This window comes from Bos grunniens, chromosome 7, assembly GCF_055505025.1.
Source record: "Bos grunniens cultivar Pamir isolate PY7600 chromosome 7, Bosgru_T2T1.0, whole genome shotgun sequence".
NCBI classification, from domain to species: domain Eukaryota; kingdom Metazoa; phylum Chordata; class Mammalia; order Artiodactyla; family Bovidae; genus Bos; species Bos grunniens.
This window is the reverse complement of record NC_141171.1, coordinates 107116225-107130690: the sequence shown is the minus strand read 5'-3', so window position 1 is coordinate 107130690 and position 14466 is coordinate 107116225. Positions and strand designations below refer to the sequence as shown.

Here is a 14466-nt window from a genome sequence, read left to right as displayed (position 1 = left end):
GAGTACCCACTTCATCATTCCATTACTGAATGTTGAAGGACTTAGTCTTTATGTGAACCTGTACCTTTCCTTGACATCCTAATATAAAAATTTTTTGTATAAATAAGGTCAATATTGATGGCCCCGTACTCTAATTCTGTAAAGTGTGCCCTGATGTACTCACTGTACAGGTATCCTTTTAAGCCTTTGTGTTTATGAATGAAAGAAAATTTCATCTGTGTGTCATCTCCAAACCAGTTAAAGATGAGAATCTCTTTGACTTTAATTCAGAGGGATGACTTTAAGAATACGTGTTTTTGAATGTAATCAAAATACATTCCCTTGTGCTCAGGGTTCATTTTCCCCTTTTTTTCCTTCACCTGAAGAGTACTGTATGACTTCTTATTAAGTTATCATTATAGTTAGGACTCCACTCTGTGTTGCTCTAAAATTACTTTAGAAATGCTGCGCAATGACCAAGAAGTCAGGTTTAACGTTTTCATGATCAGCCTTGGTTCAGTCTCTGTGCATTTCTGTAATAAAGTTACATGCAAGCGCAGCTTTATCTATAGGGAGGCCTTGGGTTCTTGGTTTCAGTGAAGGAAAGGAGAGCAGGAGGTCCACCAACCTGGAAGAGTGAAAAAGTCATCTGGGTGTGGCCGGAGAATAGGCATTTGCTTTTACTTAGCACGTTTATTTGTTGGTTTTTCTCCCTTTGCCGTGCTGGCAGAAGTATCAGGGAGCAGAATCTCGTCTGCCGTCTAACGTCCCTGCCCTGGTCCCGGATTGTGTTATGCTTTAGTGTAGAAGCTGCCACTGCCAATCCAGATTTCTTTGAAGAGCACATAGTTTCTTCTGGCTGGAGCAGAGCTAGTGTTCAGTAGACCAGCGGGACACGTAAAGTCCAGAGGAGCAGCTGAGAAAAACCTCAGTCAGTCCTTGACTCCTGCTTTCCCTGCCCTGACTCAGCAGCTCTCCCCCGCTCCTCCTTCTGTCTGCTTATAGCAAGGGGCTCCTCCACTCGTCAGACCTCTCTCCCTGCGGAGACAGAGAAGAAGCCAAGCCGTGGCTCCTCATCAGCGTCTTCTAGGTACGTCTGTGACCTGCACGGGGGTGCAGAAACAGGACAAACGAATGCTGTGCTGACGTCAGGATTCGGCTAAGACGCCTTTCGCTAGGGATGGGCCAGTCAGATCCAAAAAACTCATTTTCAGCCCTGGCTCTCCTTCTTTTTCACCTCATCTCCTGCTTCCCTCCAGCAGGAACTCTCCAAGCCAAGCCGGCTGCTTCCATTCGAGGCCTCGGTCCCGTCTCTGTGATCTTGCCCGCACCTCAGATGCATTCCCTTTCCCACTCACTGTCATGTATCATCTCCTGTTTGAATGATCAGTTCCCTGATAACAGTCAAGTACTTACTCGCTTTTATATCTCTTCCAGAATTTAATACAGTATATTTTACTAAGGAGACATAGACTTGAAAATGTTTCATTAGGTAAAATTTCTGTGTAGTTTTAGGTCTCTTACATCTTTAGAATTAAGGTTAAGGATTTGTGAGAGCATGAAGATGCATTAACATTTAAAACTGTTCTTATTAAAATTGATTTCTTCATTTTTAAATCTCTTTTCCTTTTCTTTGTACATCTCCAGTATAAGTAAACAGGATATATTCCTTGAAACCTAAAGGCATGAAAATAAGCTTTCATTGACTTCCTTGTATCTCATACATCTAAAATGAATGTTCTCCGAGGGATAGTTCAGGGTTCACGATGAATACTTGTTAAAATGAACAATTGAAGTCCTTAGTTAGCTGTTAGCCCCAAAATAGCAATGGTCATTATCAATAATCAAGCCCCTATAATAGATTCTTACCCTTTCAGAGGGGACCACGGTGTTTGCCGCCTCAGTTCCAGAGGAGGCTTGTGAGGGAACCACTGCCTGAAGTCACAGCTGTCAGACTGTGGAGTCTCAGCAAGGCACGCTGGGTTGGAAAACCATCTTTCCAAAGGGTCGAGGAAGCAGAAACTGATTTCTCACACACCATTACACAGTTTAACTAACATAACAAATGCCAAAGAATTGCTGGCACTAATGGGTAGGTGGATGTCTGCTTTGTGTGGTTACCATGGATTCCCTCAGCCTCGGTGGGCCTGCTGTGAGTGACATGCTGCAAATTTAAGGAAATAGCAGCGATATGATTAGCTTGACTCAACAACTTGAAAAGGGTTTGTTTATTTGAAAGACAAAAAACTAGATCATATTCCGTTGGCTTTGGTTTAACATATTGTCCATGGGAGTTGTTTCAGCATTACATCGTTTTCTTTAATCCAGGTATGTACGTGTATGTGTTGACTGTAACTTTTATTATATACCTAGTGTGTCATGCACGGAATAAACACTTGTCAGGCACTGTCCTATTAAATTTCATTAAGTATAATCATCTCCACTTTACAGATTAGAAAACCAAGGGATAGAGAGGTTAGGTAACTTGTTAACGATCCCATAGTAGTAACTAGTAGACAAAGGATTTAAACCCCGTTGGGTCCCAGAGCCTTATATGCCTTATGAGCCGTATATGCCTTATAGAGCCTTATGCCTGAAGCCTTATATGTACTTAATCGACATTAACTGGACACTTGTCAGAAATGCAGGTTGTCGGACCCACCGCAGCCCTGCAGAATCAGAAGCCCTGGGGGTTCAGTTCAGGTCAGTCGCTCAGTCGTGTCCGATTCTCTGCGACCCCAGGGACCGCAGCACGCCAGGCCTCGTGTCCGCCGCCAGCCCCCAGAGGCCAGCCAGGCTGACGTCCGTGGGGTCGGTGCCGCCGTCTGTGGCCGCCCCTGCAGGTGACTGTGGTCATGCTGAAGGTGCACAGGCACGGCCTCCCCCCGCCTCCGGCCTGCGCCCCCAGCCTCGCCTGCCCAGCCCCCGCGCCTGCTGCTGTCCTCCCACTGCCCCTGCAGCCCCGCTGCCCATCACCCTGCCGGCTTTCGTGAATCCAGCCGTGCAAAGGATATTCCTTAAGGGTATTGAAAGCAAACTATGTGCTAGCCTTCTTCCTTGAACAACTACTGTATCTCATTATCTGATTAAAGGTATGAATGTCCTGCCCAGAGAAATGCACGTATGCATGTCCGTGCAGAACTTGTCAGCGTGTTGGGGTGACTGTGAAGTTCAGCTGAGCTCTTTCAGGCAGCAGCTATAAAGTATCGTCGAGGTTACGTGAAGGCCCTGGAATGCCCTCACAAAACCGTAATAGGCAGTTCATCTCTGTCTAACAGTATTTTTTATTTTAAAAAAGCATGACCTCTGTGTTCTGTAGTGTATTTTCTTTAAAAAAATAAAAAAGTCTGATCTCTGACAGTTGTCTCTGTGTGAACTTAGACAGTGCTCGCTTTCTCGGGGCCTACCTGGAAGCCGGGGGTCACAGCACGCCGTGCAGACCCTTGAGCATTTAGAGCAGTGAGTGTGAAGCTCCTCGCAGCGTAAGGGCGCTCACTAAACTGTGTGTGTGTGTTCCTTGCCATTTGGAAAACATGCACAAAACTGCAAAGAAGTGATAACCCATAAATAAAACAAGTAATACTCAGGAGTAACCGCAGTTGCTTGTCATTTTTAAATTGTATTTGGAATATGCGCAGTTTAGTAAATTCCATTTTTACTGAACAATATACTATGACTCTTTGCGAACCTGCTTGGAAAGAATTATCTCCAGTGAAGAATCTAGTATAATAGGTGAAGACTTAGCCTGCCTACATCCAACTAAAAATTCTTTGTCCTATAATAGTGGTGAGGGATAAGCATTTTTAAAAATTTTAATTCAGTACTTAAATAGCAAACATCCTTAAAATTTCCAGCCCCTTTCTACAGTCAATCCCCAGTGATAATCAGCTTGGAAAGAGGGAAGGCAGTGAAGGTGAATGTGGATTTGTCTCTCATTTTTTCTCAGTGTATTCTAATGCTTATAATTCTCCCCCAGCAAGGCTGGAATCAATTGTGTTTTACCTCTGGATATTATAGCTTCAGACCTCAGTTCAAATAGTCTATTTATATTGAAGTCTGTTCCATGATCTCTTTTACTGTCTTATTCTTTTCCCCCCTCCAGTTGCTTGCCATAACGTGAAATGTCTCAAAGAATAAGAGAAACAGTGTCATTAAAGCATTTTTGAAGTAAAATGTCTGCTTTTCTGCTCGCACGTTATCTCCCACGGTTGTTTCTTCTCTGTTGTCTGGAATCGTGTGTTGGGCGTGTGTGCTCAGTTCTGTCTGTCTCTCTGAGGCCCTGTAGACTGTCCCCTGTCCATGGGATTCTCCAGGCAAGAAGCCTGGAATGGGTTGCCACTTCCTCCTCCAGGGGATCTCCTGGACCCAGCGATCAAACCCCTGTCTCCTGTCTCCTGCATCGGCAGGCGGACTTTTGACCACAGGGCCTCCTGGGAAGTCTGCAAAGAGTCATAGCGAAAGCCCAGACTCGCAGTACAGGAAAGCCTGGGCAGCCCGCTCCTGCCGTCAGACACCTGCCACCGGTGTCAGCCCCACCTCATCTTTGTGTTTGTACATTTGCCACCGAGAAGGACAGGGTAGGCCTTTTTCCTTCATTTTTGTTAATTGTCTAGTACTGCCTAAAATTAGCTATTTACCCATTGACCCTTTGTTGGCTGAATGCTATGTGTTACCTTCAAATAAGCACGCACCATTCAGATATCCTTTTCCCTCTGTATTTCAAACATTTTTATATCAATCAGCTTCGATAATTATGGGTTTAAGGGAAGTTCAACGATGAGAAGAAAACTGCAGATGGAGAATCTTAGATTCTTCTTCTTCCTCAGCACTTAAAAATGTTCTTTATACTTGTAACCAGTAAAGGTAGACTGTTTAAATAAAGTCATCATCCTTTCAAGTGGCCGCATGTCAGCCCTGAGAGAAGTCAGATTGTATCGTATATAATGTATCATATATAACGTCTGAAGACTTAGGATCCCTTGGAGAATGCTAGCAGAAATCTTCCTGCCTTCTCACAGTTGTATTTAGCTTTTAAACTTTTTTATATTAATACCTTTTTATTTGCCTGTAAACATAGTATCTATTCACTGTCAAATACTTGAAAGATATAGAAATTAGGGCAAAAAGATCACCATCAAACCATCCCACCATCAGACATACAAACCACTCTAACCTTTGTTGAATTGCCTGTTTCACATTTGTTAAATGTATTATAAAGCGAAGGGTTGGAGCAAACTAATATTTATATTTGTTGTGATATTATACAACCACTTTATATATAACGTGCCCATTATTATACATGACTTAGTAACTTACACTTCCACTTTCTTTCACTTTGTGTATTACCTAAGAAAATAGTAAGCTCAACCCATTTCAATTCGTAAGTCAAATTCCACTAGTCCTATTGCCATTCAAATGTAAAAAGTACACAAATCTCTGGCAATGACACATTTTTTCAATTTCTCTTTATCGAAATTATGAGTGCTCAGTCACTTCAGTTGTGTCTGACTCTTTGTGACCCCATGGATTGTAGCCCACCAGACTCCTCTGTCCATGGGATTCTCCAGGCAAGAATACTGGAGTGGGTTGCCATTCCCTCCTCCAGGGGATCTTCCCACATTTCCTGAGTCTCCTGCATTGCAGGCAGATTCTTTACCCACTGAGCCACCTGGGAAGCCCTTTTAATGGAATAGATTGTTCCAAATTTTTTTTTAAATGTATTAATTTTAAAAGGGTTCACTTATATACTATATAAAAAGTGCAAAGATCAGATAGTATTTAGTAAGAATACATTGTAAGTTGATAATATATTAGAATTGAAATTGTATAGTATGATATTCGCAAGTGGCTCAGTGATAAAGAATTCACCTGCCAATGCAGGAAATGCAAGAGACCCAGGTCATGAGGATCTCCTGGAGAAGGAAACGGCAACCCACACGTATTCTTGCCAGGGAAATCCCATGGACAGGGCAGCCTGGAAGGCCGCAGTCCATGGGGTCTCAAAGAGTCAGCATGATTGAGCACTGAGCACACAAGTTGGATATTATTTCTTTATGTGATCTGTTTTCCTGACTTTAGACTTAATCCCTCCCTGGTTGCTCAGTTGGTAAAGAATCCGTCTGCAATGCACAAGTCCCCAGTTCGATTCCTGGGTCTGGAAGACCCGCTGGAGAAGGGAGAGGCTACCCAGTCCAGTATTCTGGCCTGGAGAATTCCATGGACGATACAGTCCATGGGGTAGCAAAGAGTTGGACAGGACTGAGTGACTCTCACTTTCAGACTTAATCCTGTTAATTAAGCATATTTCAAGACCTGTAATGAAAAATAAGATTACTGTAGAGAAGTGAATTTCCATAAGTTTTGGTGAGGCTTTTAAATTGATAGATTTGTATCAACCCGTCTGTCCTGTCCTGGATGTGCTAATGAGCAGTCAAAGCCAATACCTGAAAAAAAGGAAGAGAAGAAGTATTTGAGCACATTTATAGGCAATCCATAGCTCAGTGACTAGACACTGAATATCTGAGAACTGATTTTATAAAATGGCATATTTTAAGAATGGGAATTTTCTCAAGTTCTTTTACTCCCAGAACAAAGACTGTTATCTTACTCCATTTTTAGGACGATTGTCTAGGGCAGGCTTTTGATATAAATAAATGATGCATTAACATTATATGCAGACAGAGTGTATATGCCAGCAGAAAACTCAGTGGGGGAGAATTGTATGTTTGTACAATACTGTTCCAAGGTCAGCTCAGTAACTCTTGGCCGAACATCACAGTTCAGATTTTTTTTCTCTTTTTTGATATAGTTTCCTTTTTCTGTTAACAGCAGATATCCCTTTATCAAAGATTCCATAAATCTGAGTCTAGTGAGAGAATTTTCTGTAATTCTCCCTCGACCTACTTTTGTGCATCCAGTGTTGTAAAATCTAACAAACAACTGCACGAAACAACCTACTCGTCTGAAATGACTGAGCCCGGACCTGAAAGAAATTAGGAAATAATCGAGAAAGGGGTTCTGTATAGTAGTCAGATTTTCAGTCAGTAAATGTTTTTGATTAACTGACTGAGCACTGCTCTTTAAGGACATTATTGTTTATTGTCTTCAGTCTTTTGACAGTTGTAGCAACAGTGGCAGAAATGATGATTGATGGAAATTGCTCCAGGATCAAATATTTTTGAGTGGAATATTAAATTTACTTATCCAGTTAAAAATTACCAATGAAGAGTCTTTACAATTACTGACATAATTTTGTTACTGTTTAACTGGGTATCTAGTTTGAAGTTTAGGGTATCTAGTTTGAAGCTTAGGGTATCTAGTTTGAAGTTTAGAAGCTAACAGTCATGTTAGCTGAATGCATTTAATTTTAGTTATTTTCACTAGATTTTGCTTCTCTCTAGTTACAGTTGAATCATTCAGCAACTTGATCTCATGATAATACCGCTGTCACAGTTACCTAGATTGATCAAATTTCTACCTTTAGTTTCTTGTATTAACTTAAAAATATTTTTACATTTTACATTTTTGATAGTAATTAATTTGATATTGATTTTAAGTTGCACAGTGACAATAGCCAGGATAATAAAGATCATTACGGTAAAACCTTGGTTATAATTTTATTGCTCTGCTTTGCAAGTTGCACATCTACCCACAGTGGTACAGCTTCCTTCTGTGCTGAAATATTAACCCTACAGGCCAGAGGAAAGCAAGGCACAGAGCCATTATCTGTTCACTATCACCTTTGATTCCACCCCATAACTGGCTACTTTTTATCGATAAATAAGATTTGTCTAAGTAGATCCCAGGGTCATCAATATCAGGTAAACGTGCCTTTTGGTAAGGAGATTACCTTCTGAAGTCCTTACTATAAGCTGTGAGGGCCTGGTAATTGAAGATGTAGAAGAGTCCGTCCTGGTGCCCATGATAGATTCCGTTCTGCATTCTCATTATTTCCTGGGCGACAGACTAAAAGGCATTCCAACCAAGTTTGGAGATTACACTAAGCTAACAGGGGTTGCAGTGCTCGGAAAGCTAGAACTAGAATTTGACATGACCTTAATAAATTATATAAGTCACATTTCACAAATATGGAACAAATTCAAGGTTGTTTCCTAAGAAAGAAAAGTAAATATACTGTCAGCAGAGGAAGGAAGGTTGTCTAAGCACAGAGAGAATAAGAAAAGGACCGTGAGCTCCAGGTGACTCAGCAGAGTGGCGCCCACCCTGAAACAAGACTGCGGGGGCCAGCCCTGCTCCACCAGAGGCGTGTGTAGCTCTTTCATGGCCAGAACCACAGAAAATTAAGATGAGATCCACCTGGAACCAGCTGCACGCCCCAAAGTCTAGTCCAGCAAGCTAGGGCAGAAAGAGGGTGTAGCATGTGCCCAGGGCACCTCCGAACCACCATCCACAGGGAGAGAGTGGGGTGCCAGGCCCCCCGCACGCCCCAGGTTTCAGGGCGTACAGGAGCGTCAGCAGCCATGGAGAGGCGGTAAGGACTTGTTGGCTTTGAGCAAAGCAAGCTACACAGCTCCTGTGATAGTGGGATTCAGGGGGTTGGAAAGTAATCCTTTGCTATGTTTAGTGTTGTATGAGCTCTTATTAAACTCTTTGGTTGACTTTGGATTCCTACCTTTTAAAAGGAAGTGTAAAAATTGGAAAAGGTCTATGGCAAAACAACAGAAATGCTTAATGGAATGTAAAATAAGCCATGTGGGGAAAGATTAAAGGAGTTTGGTTGCTTAGCCAGGAAAATAGAAAGCTCAGAGATGACTTAATAACTGTCTTATAGTATGTAGAGGTTTATCATAAGGATGCAAACCAGCGCTCTATCCCTACAGAAGAATGAACAAAAGAAACTAGTTTAAAGTAGCAAGAGGGGGATTGCTTTTACATTAGAAGGGGTTTTTTGATTATAAAATATCAATAAGCATTGTCTAAGGTTACCAAGCAGTAGAATATAATCTGAAGATGTTCAAAATGGAATGAACACCCACGTGGTTGGAAGGCTTCAGAGTTGACCTGCTTGATGGTAGAACTGAGCCAGACAACTGTTTTGAGGAATTCAACAGTTCTGTCGTGAACATAAAATATCGTAGTCATCTTCCTTCCCTGTTCTTCTATAAAGATAAGTTTACCTTATTACTAGGAAGGCTTTGTTTGACGATTTCACGGGATGACTTTGCTCACCGTTTTTCCTGGCCCTGAATAAGTGCAGTTCTTTTTTGTTCCCTTTCCTTTCATTTAACAGTGTCTGTTGAGGGCCTGCTCTGTGTGAAGCACTGCTCAGGGCTGTGAATGATACAGATAACCGAACGCTGCTTTCTTCTTGCCTTCACAAGCATTTGATGGGCATCTCCACTGTGCTAGACACTGCATGACATGCTTAGAATCCAGATACAGGCGCAAAGATGGCTCTCAGGAGCCCACAGGCCAGTGAATGAGAATCATAAGTAAACAGAGTTGCAGTGTGAGGTGATGGGGCCTGTGCCAAAGGTATGAGCAGGTGGCTCGGGAACGTACGAGACATGGTGGATGAATCTGATACAGAGCAGGGTAGGGTCTCGAGTTTGCTGGAGGAAATGCCGTCTGAGCTGAACTGGGCTGTGGTGAGAAGGGAGTCCATTCTGCTCTATAATACCAACTGTTTTAGACAGTCGCAAAAACTGATTGTATGTAGCAAGGTACATAACAGCATTTGTTTCTTTTCGTCAACTGAAACGTTATTGATTCTGTCCTCTGCCCTTTCTTTGATACTTAATAAGACAATGAAATCTGATTTACAGTCAGTTTTCTGTTAAGAAGTGACATACATGTTTCTAAATTCATCATGCTGCACAGAAAATTGCAGCTCTAAAGGAAAATGGGGTTGGGGCAAACACTCAGAAACTTCATCAAGGGGACACACAATTGTTCAAGGAGAGGGACTTCTGAAAATGGTAGCGTGGTTTACACACTTTGAATATTTAAGGAGTCCGTAGTAATACTACAGCACTACACAGCTTGTGCAAGAAACGTGGCACTGTACCTCGAAAGAGACCTGAAGTTTACTTGTGGCGGTCAAGGCAGAGGGTGAAGTGGTGGGGGCGGTCGTCTGAAATCGGAGGGAAACATGATGGGAGATGAGGAGGGATATGGCTCCCCTCCGAGTCATAACGCAGGAAGTGAGGTGAGAAGTGTGCGATGCTGCTTGAGTGTGTTTTGCAGATTCCTCCACAGTTCAGTTCAGCTGGGTACACTTTTCTGCGCTCACCTAGTCTCTCTCACCAAGAACTTGGCATAAGCAAACGTGAAGTTCTCGTTACGTTCCAGTTGTTCCCTCGTATATCAACTCTGTTGGAGCAGATCTGCAATTTTGAAACAAACCTTATTGCGGAACTGACTGTATATTGTTGCAAATTAAGTTCATAATTTTTTTTTTTCACATTATCTCCCGAAATCTCTCAGTGTATAGAGATTCTGTTGGACATATCAAGATTCCTCATAAATCCAGTCCCCTACTTAATGAGGATAGAAGGGACTTCCGTGTTCTCCAGAACTACCTTTTCTCTCAGCTTCTCTAACGGGAGCGTCTGCAGGGAACTTGGAGAAACAGGTGAGGGCCATGAGAGTGCAAACAGTGTTTCTCAGTCTGAGCCTCTGTATCTGCAGCAATTCTTAGGGAGATGCCATCGCAAGGACAGCAGGTCTTTTTTCACTCTGACAAGGTTAGGCCAGAAATGCAAAGGAAAATCTCAGGTGAGTAGGGCTTTGGCCATGGATCAGCCTCCACAACCAGACTTGCAGAGAGAGTGATGCCGACAGCAGTGTGCTAACTTTTAGCAGGAAGACCGTACGTCCAAAGAACTGAGCTCCTTTTGTGCTCTCGCCTTTGTCGGTGGGCACAGATTCTGACCTGGAGGAAGAGGAGCACCTCACTGGAGGAAATTCATTAAGGACAGAGGAGGCAGCAGCTGGGGAGGCAGCTCAGCAGCATCCCTCATTGGGCTTCCGTCTCCTTTTGAAATATTTTCCCCCACAAAAGACATAAAAAGGATGCTTTGTTTTGCTATTTCTGCAATGTAGTTGTGTTTTTTTCCACCTAATTCCAGAGTTTCTGCAACAGTGTCACTCCATGTTACACTATCTGAGGTCAGGGAAGAAACAGTTTTGGATTTGGATTGTGTAGCAGAGTCATCAGAGACACTTGAGGGTGTTCTTGAAGTGGCCAGTGTTCTCTTGTTCACGCTGAGCCCGAGTCACAGGCCCAGAGACGGGGAAAGCTTCTGTCTGTCCACAGGTAATTCCCATGTGAAAATCGGGAGCTGAAGGGTTATGTTACAGCAGATGATAAAATCCTTCAAGCAAACATTCAGCTGACAAAAATGTTATTGTATGTTCTCTCTTGAAAGCTTTAAGATATGCTTGGGTTAATTAGATTTCCAAATATGCAAATATGCCCTGGTGAGTTTTTTTCTGAAATGCACCATTTTAAAATTATGTAGCTTGGCATTAGTGTTCAAAATACTGAATTGTAAGACTTAGCTTGAATAGCTTACTAACATATCATATAAATTCATAATTGATCAAACCCATTTATTCCCCACTGTCCACATTATACTGTTCAAATTGGGTTAGAAAGTTTTATGGAAATTAGGTTCTCTTGCATGCTTTGGGGGCAGATCAAGGCGTAGTTTAAATTACAGCAGTAGTTCTTCAAAAAGTGCCAATTCACTTGTCTGATATCAGTGTTTCCACTGTGCTCAGTTTAGGGAACAAAGGTTTCCGGAGTCCAGAAACTGTGGATCACCTGAAGGAAATTAGAACACAAACTTTGATCTTAAGGGGAAAAAATACTTTAGCAAATACATCTGAAATGATTTCATTTTGCTCACCTGCTTGTGCCAGCTAATAATTCTAAGATTTCAGCTTCTAAATAGTTTTTTTTTTTTTTTAATTAGATTTTCTTTTAGAAATGTCATCTATTTGGGCATTCTTTATAATCAGATTTCTGGTTACCTGAAATGTTTGATCTGTGTTGGTTAAAAAATAATCATTTTGGGGGGGAAAGTGAAAGTGAAGTCGCTCAGTTGTGTCCGACTCTGCGACCCCTGGACTGTAGCCTACCAGGCTCCTCTGTCCATGGGATCGCACAGAGTCGGACACGACTGAAGTGACTTAGCAGCAGCAGGTAGGAAACATTTTAAGTTTTGTAGGCCAGGTACTCTCTGCTGCCCCTCAGCTGCCCCTGCTTTACGAAGGCAGTCTTGGCGAATCGTTAGTGAAACGACCAGAACTGATTTCCAGTGAGACTTTGTCGTTGCATCAGCAGTGGTTGAATTTGGCTTCCAGGCTGTGGTTTGACAACCTCTGACCTCAACTACTGTCTTTCTCTAGTAATTTATTAGAAGTTCATTATTGTTATTTCTTGGTGTTCTGGTGTTCTTCTATTTCCTTCCTTCAGCAGCATCTCACCCTTTTCTGTTTATTGCTTTTGATATGGCTTGGCCTACATTAAAAAAAAAAAATAGCTTGTTAGATTTGTACCTAAAATAAGAATCATTAGACAAGGGATGGGCAAGAGGCTTTCTAGTAAAGACGGCGCAGGGTACATTTACTCTGGCTTTCCTTCTCCAGCCTTGCTCAGGGGCCCTTTTATTTATTTCTAGGTTCTTGAACAAATTGTTAATGTGGAAAATAAGTTTTCTGTTAAAAGAATCTTGTTGTAGATCAATAGGCTTTTATAACTATACATCACATTGGTGTGAAAGTAAGAACAAATTTTTCAGCTACATTTTCATGGACATGATTTACTGTGTCTCATCCCATGTTTTCCATATTGATGAATAGTTTATCAAGAGTACCAGATGTGTCTTCTCTAAAAGAAGAGATTAAATTGCCTTTCAAATGAGAAGAAATTGCCCTGCCCTCGCCATGATCAGTGTACTATAGTACTTTGTGCTTACTCTAGACTACTTTATTCGCATGACTACACTTTGTTTCTGAGTTCCTGGGAGACTTTCAGCGGCCACGTGGCTGAGTTGTTGAGAGCGCTGGGTTTGGATTCAGACTGTGGCTCTGTCACTTACAGCTGTGTGGTTCTGGTTACGTTACTTAACTTTTCTGAGCCGTGGCTCTTTCATCTCTAGAGTAGGGATGACAAGGATACCTACCTGAGAACAGAGTTGCTCCGTTTCTTTGATGCTGTTTGCCTTATTATTCCTCCTCTTTTCCTCCTCCTTCCCTCTGCTGCTGCTGCTGCTGCTGCTGCTAAGTGGCTTCAGTCCTGTCCGACTCTGTGTGACCCCATAGATGGCAGCCCACCAGGCTCCCCCGTCCCTGGGATGCTCCAGGCAAGAACACTGGAGTGGGTTGCCATTTCCTTCTCCAATGCATGAAGGTGACATTAAAATCAACCAAAGGTTCAAATCTTACCGTGCTATTTAAGTTACACTATCCTGTTCAGTTCAGTTCAGATCAGTCGCTCAGTCGTGTCAGACTCTTTGCGAACCCATGAATCGCAGCACGCCAGGCCTCCTTGTCCATCACCAACTCCTGGAGTTCACTCAGACTCATGTCCATTGAGTCAGTGATGCCATCCAGCCATCTCATCCTCTGTCGTCCCCTTCTCCTCCTGCCCCCAATCCCTCCCAGCATCAGAGTCTTTTCCAATGAGTCAACTCTTCGCATGAGGTGGCCAAAGTACTGGAGTTTCAGCTTTAGCATCATTCCTTTAGGAATCAGTCTAAAGGACTGATCTTCTTTAGGATGGACTGGTTGGATCTCCTTGCAGTCCAAGGGACTCTCAAGAGTCTTCTCCAACACCACAGTTCAAAAGCATCAATTCTTCGGTGCTCAGCCTTCTTCACAGTCCAACTCTCACATCCATACATGACCACTGGAAAAACCATAGCCAAGCAGATGATGTCTGCTTCATAATTTAACGTGTCACACGCTAAAATGGTGGCCACAGAGGTACATGAAATACAGAGGGTGAGAATTTATGACATAAAAAGCCACATCCAAGTACAGAAAATGTTATTCTTTGATTTTTGCTATTACGTCACTAGATATTTAAGGTATAATCTACATCTGGGTTGGGATGCATGCTCAGCAAAATGTTGAAACTTTTGTATTAAACAGGCCCTAAAATGAAGCCTCCCAGCTCTAGGAGGGGACGCGTCTAGCTGTCTGCGTTGCTCGGCAGCCCCTCCGTGAGTCTGCGTTCAGAGTGCCCCAGGGGTCTCATTCTGTTACTCAGTTTCCTATTGCTGTCACCACAGGGATCTGGGAAGATCTGCTTCCCTGAGCATCAGCTGTTCAGCAGTTGCTGTTCTAATAATTTCTGCATAAACACCATTCTCAATCTCTTTGTTACAGCCAGTGTTTTGTGTGTGTTCCCCCACAGAATGATCGGAACTCATAACAACCCCAGGAATGAAATGAGTAGTCCAGTGGATGGAAAGTGCCATGCTGGGTAATTAGGCAAACCACACTGGCACCCAGAGC

The 14466-nt window shown here is 42.6% G+C and overlaps 1 protein-coding gene across 3 annotated transcripts in view; it reads left to right on the top strand.

Annotated features, from left to right (window-relative positions):
* Window positions 1-14466, top strand: part of FBXL17 (F-box and leucine rich repeat protein 17) — a 527117-nt gene that overhangs the window by 378629 nt on the left and 134022 nt on the right. The gene's annotated exons all lie outside the window — the stretch shown is intronic.